This window comes from Xenopus laevis, chromosome 2L (genome assembly GCF_017654675.1).
Source record: "Xenopus laevis strain J_2021 chromosome 2L, Xenopus_laevis_v10.1, whole genome shotgun sequence".
In the NCBI taxonomy this organism is placed as follows: Eukaryota; Metazoa; Chordata; class Amphibia; order Anura; family Pipidae; genus Xenopus; species Xenopus laevis.
This window is the reverse complement of record NC_054373.1, coordinates 1518325-1527629: the sequence shown is the minus strand read 5'-3', so window position 1 is coordinate 1527629 and position 9305 is coordinate 1518325.

The window sequence follows — 9305 nt, the reverse complement described above, 5'->3', positions numbered from 1 at the left end:
GGGTTTTCTTTCCCTTTTGCTTCTCTCACATGTTTTCTATTTCCTCCCAGAGAGGGACAGGGGGGCAACCTCAGCCCATTAATGACACTTCAAACACTCAGAGAGGAAACAAAACTGCCAAATCCCAACACCCTCACACCCCCAACTGCCCCCAAGGCCCAGTGCCCCCCCCCATCATTCTCAGTTTGTGGGGGCCGCACCTCGTCATTCCTTAATCCCCCGCCAATTCTATTTGTTTCTTTTTACAGATAAAAACATTAATGAACCCAAAGTGGCGAAATATCTTTGTAATTTATACACAGCGCCGACAGTTACAGCAAAGACTTTACAGAATAGGATTGCAGGGCCCTGCTCACAAGAGCTTGCAATTTATAAGGGAGGAATAGTGTTAATTTGTCAGACCTGTTACTGGAAATAGGCAAATAGACAAAAGTACAGAGTTCTCACTTTTCTATGAGTTTTGGACTTTAGTGACTCTTCTTCCTCTCCAGCGGCTGCACAGCATCACACTCTTGCTTTATGGTAGAGATTCAAAGATGAGACGACAGGAGAGAGGAGAAGAGAAGACAATAGAGAGAAGGCAAGAGAGAAGAAGAAAGGTAAAGAGTAGAGAAGACAGTAGTGGAGAGGACAAGGACAGGGAGATAGGAGAAGACTGGAGATAGGGCAGGTCAGGAGAGAAGTAAAGAGAGGACAAGACTGGTGAAGATTAGAGAAGACAGCAGAGAGGACGGGGGAGAGTAGAAAGGACAGGACATAAGTAGAGTTGACAGGAAAGAGGAGGTCACAGGAGAAGAGAGAAGTGGACAGAATAAAGGAGAAGTAAAGAGTAAAGAACACAGGGCAGGAGAATAGAGGAGAGGAGAGAGAAGGTAGGAAAAGACAGGAGAAGAGAGGAGTAGAAATAGAGAGAAGTAGAAATAGAGAGAAGTGGAGAGGAAAGGCAGTTACTGTAACTTCCAGTAAACAATGTTTCCCCCTAGTAAGTCTCCATGTGAGTTCCATGTGCACTGCTGTCAGCACTGGGGTCAGACAGTGATAAATTAGCAGGGACCCCCCACTGACAGGAGCCAAGTCCCAGGTGGGGGCTACTGATGGACAAGTGGATCTGGGAGGGGATCTTCCTGCAGCGCAGACAATAATTGTTCCTTATGTGCAGCCTGGGCCGGGCAAGCTTCTCCCTCTGCTGGCTAGTGAAAGGCACATTAGGGCTAGGAGTTTGGCTGCAGTCTGTTTACATTAACCCCTGGGCTGCTGAAAGCAACTCTTTATAAAGGGGCTGTAGTTTTGATTAATGGGCTTTTAATCATCCCTGGAGGTGCCTGACTCGCTCTTCATGTGGTGCCGGCAAGTATTAGTGATTAATGGAACCGGGTTTGTTCTATTTGAGTCTCCTGATCATATTGTGGCACAAGTCTCTTTTCCTATTAGAAGGTGAAGCAGCATTGCCACCTGGTGGTCACTACTCAGTATCGCAGGTGAAAAAGCAAGAAATGTCCCCATAGCCTGGAGGAAGGGGGTCCTATTGTCTGAGCATGTCCAGTGCCTACAGTATTTATTATGTTGGCTATGAAATAGCCAACATACTGTTCTTCGAGTTCAGCTCGTTCTTCTTCTTCTTATTATTGGCGAACCCCATTTTCTAAACGCTACTCCTCCTACAGTTTTAGGGGTGCAAGCGCCAAACTTTCCACACTTATTACTCTTATAGCAAAGTACGTTGCTTGTGCTTTAATAAGCGATCCCACCCACCCCGCCCCTGTGGCGACCCCCCGACGACCCCTTTTTTCCCATTGACTTTGACAGGGAAAAATTTCAAATCGCCGCCACTCGTACAGTTTTGAAGATACAGTCCCCAAACTCGGACCACATATTGTTGATGTCACCCCGAATAAAAATAAGTATTTTGGGGGGGCACCCCAAAGTGGGCAGAGCTACCAACGCCCAATGAAAATTGAGCAATTTTCTAAACGCTACTCCTCCCAGAGGTTTACGAGTACAATTATGATACTTTGCACACTTGTTCGACTCATACTCGAATAGGTTGCTTGTGCTTTGTTAAGCGATCCCACCCTCCGTGCCCCTGTGGCGACCCCCCGACGACCCCTTTTTTCCCCATAGACTTTCATTGGAAAACTTGAAACTTTTGCCACTTGTACAGCTTTGAAGTTACACTCACCAAACTTGGCTCATTTAGTCATGGGGTGAAACTGAAAAATTCTGTCCTATTTTGGGGACCCAAAAAAGTGGGCGGAGCCGCAAACAACCAATCAGATTTTCCCTATTGACTTCAATGAGAAAATGTAAACAGCTGTAATTCTCACAGTATTAAAGCCAGAGCTCCCAAACTTGGCACCGTGGGTCACTGGGTGACTCGGCTAAAATTTACCTAAAGTGGGCGGAGTCTACAACACCCAATCAAATTTCAGCCATTCAAATAAATAGGAAAATGTTAAACTGCTGCCGCTCTTAGACGGTTAATGGCAGGGTCCTCAAACTTGGCACAGTTGGTCACTGGGGGACTGGGATTAAAATTAAGAAAAGTGGGTGGAGCCAAAACCAACCAATCAGATTTCTTTGATTGATTTTAATGAGAACAATTAAGAAGGCTGCCATTCTCTCAGTATTGATGTCAGGGACCTTGAATATCACAAATGTGGTCGCTGGGGGTTTCCACTTCAAGTTTAGAAAAAGTGGGCGGAGCCACCAACAACCAATCGAATTTCATTCATTGATTTTCAATAGAAAAAAATAAAAATGCTGCCATTTTTACACAATAAATGACAGCATTCCCAAACTTTGGAATGTTAGTCACTGAGTGACTGTGGTTCACAATTAGGAAAAAAAGGGGCGGGGCAACAACAACCAATCAGATTTCAGCCATTGACCTTAAAGAAAAATGATAAACTGCTGCTATTATCACGGTTTAAATGCTAGGTGTACCAAACTTGACTCAATTACTCACTGGGTGACTGCGGTCAAAATTTAGGAAAAGTGGGTGGAGCCAAAAACAGCCAATCAGTTTTCACCTCTTGACTTTAATGTAAAATTTTTGATTACCGCCGTTCTCACAGTTTTAAAACCGGAGGCCCCAAACTTGGCACTGACCATGACTAGGTAACTGGGGTTAAAATTCAGAAAACTGGGCGGAGCTTAAGACAGCCAATCACATTTTACCAAACGCTATTCAATGGGAATATTTAAATTCCTGTCAATCTTACACTGTTAATGTAAGAGTGCTCAAACTTGGTCCATTTGGTGAAGGGGTGACTGGGATGCAAATTTTTAAAAGTGGGCGGAGCCAAAAATAGCCAGTTTGTTTGAATGGATTTCAATGGTAAAATTGGATTGGCTTTAAATTTCACCGTTTTAATCCGGATTCTACCGACTTTGTGTACTCTCTAGGCACCGGGGGCGACTGGGCAAGACACCTATAGCGTTTCATAGCCAACATCCCGTGGTTTCTTCAGAAACTACACCCTCTAGTTATTATTATTATTATTATTATTATTATTATGTATTTCTGGAGCACCAACATATTGTGCAGGGCTGTAAAATAATTGTGTTTATACAAAGAAATCACATGAATGAGATACATAGACCATACAGAGTTACATAGATAACGACCAGTGCTGGTGCAAAAGGTGAGAAAGGCAGTGTGCAAAAGAGCTTACAATCTAAAGGGGAATGGAACGAGACACAAGCTGTGGGAGTGGGGAGATCAGAATTGATCCGGTGACAGATGTCGCATTTGGTGTTACATTTAGTAGCTAAACAGAATGAGGGGAGGCTTCTCTAAATAATTGTGTATACGAGATATTTGTATAATAGATCTTTTGACAGCAGAAAGGTTGGGAGAAAGTCGGACAGACCGTGGGAGAGAGTTCCAGAGGAGGGGTGCAGCCCTTGCAAAGTCTTGAATGCGAGCATGTGAGGAGGTAATGAGAGAAGAGTTGAGTAGCAGGTCAGTAGAGGAGCGTAGTAAGCGAGTGGGTGAGTATATAGAGATGAGTTCAGAGATGTAGGGTGGGGCAGAGTTATGAAGTGCTTTGAAAGTCAGTGTCATTAATTTGAATTTGATTCTGAAAGGTAACGGAAGCCAGTGCAGGGATTGACAGAATGGCGAGGCAGAGGATGAGCGGTTGCTGAGGTGTATGAGCCTCGCAGCAGTGTTCATTATGGACTGGAGAGCTGACAGTCTCTGGAGGGGGAGGCCAATTAAAAGAGAGTTACAGTAGTCTAGACGTGATATGATGAGAGAGTGAATAAGAATTTTGGCAGCATCTTGGGTGATAAATGATGGTATTTTGGATATGTTCCTTAGGTGGAAGTGACATGATTTAATAAGTGACTGGATATGAGGAGTGAATGACAGGGCAGAATCTAGGATAACCCCAAGGCACCGGGCCTGGGGAGAGGGGGTGATAGTGGAATTGTTAGCTATGATGGATACTTCGGGGATGTTACTGGTGTTTCTTGGAGGAAAGAGAACCATTTCAGTTTTAGAGAGGTTTAATTTAAGGTAACGTTGTGACATCCAGGTAGAGATAGCGGACAGGCAGGAGGAGACGCGAGTTAGGAGTTCTGGGTTGAGATCAGGAGATGAGAGATAGATCTGAGTATCGTCAGCATAGAGACTGGGGGGTTTGGAGGGACAGTGGTGAATATCTAGGGGGGTTTAATTGTATAATGTCAATTCTGATGGTGTCAATTAGGGATGTAGCGAACGTCGGAAAAAAAGTTCGCGAACATATTCGCGAACTTGCGCAAAAACGCGAGCGGTTCGCGAACGGTTCGCGAACCCCATAGACTTCAATGGGAAGGCGAACTTTAACATCTAGAAAAGACATTTCTGGCCAGAAAAATGATTTTAAAGTTGTTTAAAGGGTGCAACGACCTGGACAGTGGCATGCCAGAGGGGGATCAAGGGCAAAAATGTATCTGAAAAATCTGCCTGTGTGTGCTTGGAAGAGATAGTGTAGGGGGAGAGCTGTTAGTGATTTCAGGGACAGATGATAGTAAGTTTGCTGGCTAGTAATCTGCTTGATACTGCTCTGTATTGGAGGGACAGAAGTCTGCAGGGATTTGAGGGACATTTTAGCTTAGGTAGCTTTGCTGGCTAGTAATCTACTGTTCTCTTTAAACAACTGCCATACGTTGACCTTGTAGGCATTGTTTGCCCAGTTTTTTTGGACGCAGCCACTGAAGCACAGTTGCCAGAAAAAATATGCCATATAAATGCTGAAAATAGTCATTTTTCGCCATTACGTAAAATATATTATGGCTGCTTGAAAAAAGTGACTCCGGTGTTTTTTCTGGAGACGGTAATATTATGGATATTTAGACAGAATGGGAACAAGGTCACACAGCTCGATGGCGGGTTGAAGAAAACAGTGTGCAAATAATGCCTACAAGGCCAACGTATACACTACTACAGCGGTGGATACGGATTACGTAAAATATATGAATGCTGCTTGAAAAAAGTGACTCCGGTGTTTTTTCTGGAGACGGTAATATTATGGATATTTAGACAGAATGGGAACAAGGTCACACAGCTCGATGGCGGGTTGAAGAAAACAGTGTGCAAATAATGCCTACAAGGCCAACGTATACACTACTACAGCGGTGGATACGGATTACGTAAAATATATTATGGCTGCTTGAAAAAAGTGACTCCGGTGTTTTTTCTGGAGACGGTAATATTATGGATATTTAGACAGAATGTGAACAAGGTCACACAGCTCGATGGCGGGTTGAAGAAAACAGTGTGCAAATAATGCCTACAGGGCAAATAATGCCTAAAAGGTCAACTTATACACTACTACAGCGGTAGTAAAATAAAAAAAAGTAAAATAAAAAAAAATGAATATTAAAAAAAAAAAATTAAAGTTGGTGCTGCTGAACTACTAGGAGCAGCAGATTAGCACACCAGTCCCACTCCCCAACACTGCTAGACTAATAGCACTGGGCTCTTATAGTAGTAGTAGTAGTAGTAGTAAAACAACAAAAAAATAAATAAAAGCAGTCCTTACAAGGACTACTGTTATTGCAGCAGTCAGCAGATGAGATCAGAAGCAGGACAGCTGCCCACTGCAGCTACATACAGAGCACTGCAGTAGAAGGTAGATTACTAGCCAGCAAAGCTACCTAAGCTTAAATGTCCCTCAAACCCCTGCAGACTTCTGTCCCTCCAATAACAGAGCAGTATCAAAACGATTACTAGCCAGCAAACTTTCAACTGTCCCTGAAATCACTAACAGGCAGCAGCTCTCTCCCTACACTATCTCTTCAGCACACACAGGCAGAGTGAAAAAACGCTGCAGGGCTTCGGTTTTTATAGGGAAGGGGAGTGGTCCAGGGGAGAGCTTCCTGATTGGCTGCCATGTACCTGCTGGTCTGGGGTGAGAGGGCAAAAAAAAGCGCCAACAATGGCGAACCCAAAATGGCGAACGTCGCGCGACGTTCGCGAACTTCCGGCGAGCGCGAACACCCGATGTTCGCGCGAACAAGTTCGCCGGCGAACAGTTCGCGACATCTCTAGTGTCAATTCTGTATTTGAAGTGCTCAGCAATATCTTGGGCAGAGACAGATGTGCTTGGTATCAGTTTGTTTTGTCTCTCACCCTGACATGTGACTGTATCACTTCTGGCTACTGACCTCTGGCCCTAAATAGCCACGCGCGGCACAAACCCAAGGGATTTAGCAAATTAGACCCCCTACATGTGCTCCCTGGGGCGGAAACGTTTCTGTTCATCTCACAATCACTGTCAGTTCCCTACGGGCAGAGACACAGGCTGCTATTTGGGGAAATTAGTCGCCCAGCAACAAATCGCTTCTTCTTCTGGCGACTAATCTCCCCAAACTGCCTTCCTGCTGGCTACAATGTAAATCGCCGGTGGGATGGCACTCGGAACGCTTTCGGCTTTCTGAAGTCGCCAAAAGTTTCCTCGTGAGGCAACTTCGGGCGACTTCGGAAAATGAAGTGATTTACATTGTAGCCAGCAGGAAGGCAGTTTGGGGAGATTAGTCGCCAGAAGAAGCGATTTGTTGCCAGCACTTCCCCCTTACTCTTTTTGTAACAATGAATTAATTAAGATCTTTTAGATGGAATATTATTGTTTTATGTCTTTTCCCTCAAAGCCCCTCTCTCTGTGTAACATTAACCCTTAGCTAACCATAAGGTTGCCACCTTTTCTGGAAAAAATACCGACCTTCCTATATTCTTGCTGTTTTTTCCTATCAATAACATTGGCATCAGGCTCCATTTTTACTAGTCAGGCCGGTAAAATACCAGCCAGGTGGCAACCCTAACTAACCATGATCCCCCCAAACCCATAAGGTTCATTTCACTCATCTCTAAAATAAGCCCAAAAACAAATACGCTGGAAATTCAGATTCTACAGATTCTTTACCAATATGCCCAAAAGACTAAAAGTCCCCATAGACATAGATTTACATAAGATATTTTTTAAAATTGTACGGCCAAGTGTATCATGAAACGATCAATGAAAACGACCATTACTGGGTTAGTTGAGAGGGAGAAGGATGAACATGATTGGCTGAATCAGAGCAACCGAAACCACTATGTGAAATAGGTTTGTTTTTTGGGACAGGACTAAAAATTCTCTGGGCCCAGGGGTGAAATCACAGGTGATGTAATAGGTTTTCATCCTTTTCTGGGAAAAAATACCTGCCTATATTTTTATGTTATTTGTTTCCTTATTAAAATGGCAGCCAGGCGGCGCTACAGAGACGACATTATCTTTATTTGGAAGGGTACAGACGAGGCTTTATAAGAATGATTTAAATATAGAATTCTCCCTTACTGATGTTATACCATCAAGGAATCATCATCATCTTCAGTGGATAAGAAATAAACCTTTAGGTATAATGTGTAGAATTAAAAGAAATTGCTCTGAATCAGGATTAATTAGGGAATTAATTAATCATACTGTAGCTAAAGTTGAAAAAATTCCCAGGACAGATTTATTAAAGGAAAAGATAAAACAAGCAGTTGAGGATAATGGTATATATAACCCTATAGCAAAAAGAATAGGAAATATTATAAAGAAGCACTGGAACATCCTAAGGATAAGGCCACACAAGGAGATTCGGGGAGATTTTGTCGCCTGGCGACTAATCGCCTCGTCTTCTGAGCGACTATCTCCCTGAACCGCCTCAGCGTGTTTTCCCATAGGCTATAATGAAAAGTCGCCTGCGCTAATGCACACGCGGCGATGCATCTTTCATAGTCGCCCGAAGTTGCCTCAATGACTATAGAAAACGCATCGCCGCATGTGCTTTAGCGCAGGCGACTTTTCATTGTAGCCTATGGGAAAACACGCTGAGGCAGTTCGGGGAGATAGTCGCTCAGAACACGAGGCGATTAGTCGCCAGGTGACAAAATGTCCCCGAATCTCGACGTGTGGACTAACCCTAAAAGGGGATATAGAACTTCAGGACATTCTCCCCTCACAACCAGAGATAGTTTTTAACAAGCAGAATAATTTTAGGCAGGTTTTAACTAGGAATGCACTGAATCACCTATTTTGGATTCGGCTGAAACCCCTAATCCTCCGCAGAAGATTCGGCCGAATACCGAACCTGAATCCTAATTTACATATGGAAATTAGGGGTGGGAAGGGGAAAACATTTTTTATATCCTTGTTTTGTGACAAAAAGTCGCACAATTTCCCTCCCTGCTTCACTTCGCTTCGGCCGGGCAGAAGGATTCGGCTGAATCCTGTTGAAAAAGTCAGAATCCTGTCTGAATCCTGAAATGAATCCTGGATTTAGTGCATCCCTAGTTTTAACTAAAAATCACTCACTCACTCACTACCCGAATTAAACCAAAACAAATGGGTGCAACATGGTTAGGTTTTTTCCCATGTGCTGCAAATATACAATGTATAAAATGTATTACACAGAATGGAAATTATTGTTTAGAATGTCCATATGGGGTGTAATACATTGGGAAAATGAATCGATCACTAAAAAACTAGGGAAAGGATTGGAGACACAGAGTATCTAAACAATTTAAATCGGTACATAACAAAACCCTAAGGGCAGAGACAGGCTCAGATTCGGGGAGAAGAGGAAATCGCCTCTTCTTCGGGCGACTAATCTCCCTGAACTGCCTCCTGCTGGCTACAATCGAAATCGCCGGCGAGATGGCACTCTGAGCGCTTCATTACCAGTCACCTGAAATTGTCTCACGAGGAAACTTCTGGCGACTTCGGAAAACAAAGGGCTCAGAGCGGTTTAGATTGTAGCCAGAAGGAGGCAGTTCAGGGAGATTAGTCGCC